Source organism: Limulus polyphemus, unplaced genomic scaffold, assembly GCF_000517525.1.
Source record: "Limulus polyphemus unplaced genomic scaffold, Limulus_polyphemus-2.1.2 Scaffold10657, whole genome shotgun sequence".
Lineage (NCBI taxonomy): Eukaryota > Metazoa > Arthropoda > Merostomata > Xiphosura > Limulidae > Limulus > Limulus polyphemus.
In genome coordinates this window covers 707-4030 of record NW_013676267.1, presented here as the reverse complement: position 1 = coordinate 4030, position 3324 = coordinate 707, and the positions used below count along the sequence as shown (strand labels likewise).

The following is a 3324-nucleotide window of genomic DNA, read 5'->3' as shown; positions in this document are numbered from 1 at the left end:
AAGTGACCTCGCTGACGCAACAATATTCTATATGCTTGAATCATCTACAGAACTGAAAAATGTTTATGTAATGCATTATAAATACCAAATGACAGAGTACTTACAGTGGCATAGTTAGGTATGGGCTAGAGGGGGCTCAGCCCCAGGGCCCATGGTCTTAATGGGGCCCACTAAGAGTGATTCATTTCCGTTCAATCCAAGTCTATGTAAAATTACATGGGATGTAGGAACCACAAAAATTATTAGTCCCTGGGCCCACACAACCTTAAATCCACCACTGAATATTTATAAGATCCTTGGCAGACTCAGAGTTAAGAGAGAGTTTATTTCTTACTGCATAAAGAGCAAGCTATTGAACATCTGTCATAGCTTTATCTCTACTAACTCAAAACTATTATATAATATGTGTTACAGAATAGCCTACCTAGATTAATGAGCTCTTTATGGTTGTATTTAAAATAGCCTATCCAGATTAATGGGCTATTTATGGTTGTATTCAAAAGAGCCTACACAAATTAATGGGCTATTTATGGTTGTATTCAAAATAACCTACCTAAAATTAATGTGCTCCTTAAGGTTGTTTTACAGAATAGCCTACCCAGATTAATGGGCTCTTTATGGTTGTTTTACAGAATAGCCTACCCAGATTAATGAGCTCTTTATGGTTGTGTTACAGAATAGCCTATCCAGATTATTGGGCTCTTTATGGTTGTGTTACAGAATAGCCTATCCAGATTATTGGGCTCTTTATGGTTGTGTTACAGAATAGCTTACCCAGATTATTGGGCTCTTTATGGTTGTGTTACAGAATAGCTTACCCAGATTAATGGGCTATTTATGGTTGTATTCAGAAGCCATAAATTCATTTAGAAAAACACATTTTGAAAACTGGGGTATATGATTAACGTTTTTCTTTAATATAATACTTTATAATTGAATTATAATTAAACTAAAGCATGAAAAATTATACCATTATTTTGTTAACTAAATGGAAGCAAGAAGTTCCTTAACAAGAACTGTAGAGAAAACATGAAATGTTATTTAACTGTTTGTTTATATACGTAAAGATTCCTGCTAACCTCCCTTAACAAAAACTGTACAGAAAACATGAAATGTTGTTTAACTGTGGGTTTATATAAGTAAGATTTCTGCTCACCTCACTTAACAAGAACTGTACAGAAAACATGAACTGTTATTTAACTGTTTGTTTATATACGTAAAAATTCCTACTCACCTCACTTAACAAGAACTGTACAGAATACATGAACTGTTATTTAACTGTTTGTTTTTATACGTAAAGATTCCTACTCACCTCACTTAACAAGAACTGTACAGAAAACATGAACTGTTTGTTTAAATACGTAAAGATTCCTACTAATCTCACTTAACAAGAACTGTACAGAAAACATGAACTGTTATTTAACTGTTTGTTTATATATGTAAAGATGTCGGCTCACCTCACTTAACAAGAACTGTACAGAAAACATAATGTTGTTTAACTCTGTGTTTATATAAGTAAAGATTTCCGCTAACCACCCTTAACAAAAACTGTACAGAAAACATGAACTGTTGTTTAACTGTTTGTTTATATATGTAAAGATTCCTACTCACCTCACTTAACAATAACTGTACAGAAAACATAATGTTGTTTAACTGTTTGTTTATATATGTAAAGATTCCTACTTACCTCACTTAACAATAACTGTACAGAAAACATAATGTTATTTAACTGTTTGTTTAAATACGTAAAGATTCCTACTCTCCTCACTTAACAAGAACTGTACAGAATACATAATGTTGTTTAACTGTTTGTTTATATATGTAAAGATTCCTACTCATCTCACTTAACAAGAACTGCACAGAAAACATAATGTTGTTTAACTGTTTTTCTGTACAGTTCTTGTTAAGTGAGGTGAGTAAGAATCTTTACATATATAAACAACATAATGTTGTTTAACTGTTTGTTCATATATGTAAAGATTCCTACTCACCTCACTTAACAAGAACTGTACAGAAAACATGATGTTGTTTAACTGTTTGTTTATATATGTAAAGATTCCTATTCACCTCATTTAACAAGAACTGTACAGAAAACATAATGTTTTTTAACTGTTTGTTTATATATGTAAAGATTCCTCCTCACCTCACTTAACAAGAATTGTACAGAAAACATAATGTTATTTTAATCTTTGTTTATATATGTAAAGATTCCTACCCACCTCACTTAACAAGAACTGTACAGAAAACATAATGTTATTTAACTGTTTGTTTATATACGTAAAGACTTCTGCTCACCTCCCTTAACAAAAACTGTACAGAAAACATGAAATGTTGTTTAAGCGGTTTGTTCAGCTGTGGTTGGTTCTGACAAATGAGTGGATGCTTCAGCAGGTTGTGAGCTCTGCAAAAACAGTATTAAAACATGTTAATTACAAACAATAAGGACTATAATTATGTAATAACTAGCTTATTTTAGTGCTGTTAGTTTGCAATATAAGTTTACAGTTTCAAACAATTAAGAAAAAAACCTTAAACACGAAGTAAAATCAATTTTACAAATTTAGGTCCTATCTGTATGTAGACTCTGATTCTGATGAAAGAGGTTAAAGAGATGTAAAAATATTCTGATTAGAACAAAACTGTGCATATTAATAATAAAAAAAAGCCATAATGGTAATAATGGACACTTGGAATAATTTAAAATAGTAATAACTGGAAATAATAATTTTGATTTATTTTATGTGATGCTAATCAAGGCACATATATATAACTGATTTAATGATTTAATAGAGTATATCAATTTTAGATATTACATCATCAACAGGATAAAATATCAAACATGACAATCTGTCATGTAATAATAATAATAGTTATACCTTCTTCATACAATAACAACAGTACCCTTCTCAATAGAATAATACCAGCACTATCCTTCTCTGTACACAGTAATAACAACAGTACCCTTCTCTATGTACAGTAATAACAACAGTACCCTTCTCCATAGAATAATACCAGCACTATCTTTCTCTGTACACAGTAATAACAACAGAACAATGATATCTACACATCCATCTTTACAGTACAATGATCACCACACATCCATCTTTACAGAACAATGCTCACCACACAATCATCTTTACAGAACAATGCTCTCTACACGTCCATCTTTACAGAACAATGATCACCACACAATCATCTTTACAGAACAATGATCACCACAAAATCATCTTTAAAGAACAATGATCACCACATCCATCTTTACAGAACAATGATCACCACAAAATCATCTTTAAAGAACAATGATCACCACATCCATCTTTACAG

The 3324-nt window shown here is 31.4% G+C and overlaps 1 long non-coding RNA gene across 1 annotated transcript in view; it reads right to left on the bottom strand.

Moving 5' to 3' along the window:
- LOC111083678 overlaps positions 1 to 2529 on the bottom strand; it is a 15321-nt gene extending 12792 nt beyond the window's left edge. Inside the window, exon 1 of the long non-coding RNA XR_002609184.1 lies at positions 2296 to 2529. This is a non-coding gene — a long non-coding RNA (uncharacterized LOC111083678). The remainder of the gene's footprint in view (positions 1 to 2295) is intronic.
- Between the last annotated feature and the right edge of the window lie 795 nt (positions 2530 to 3324).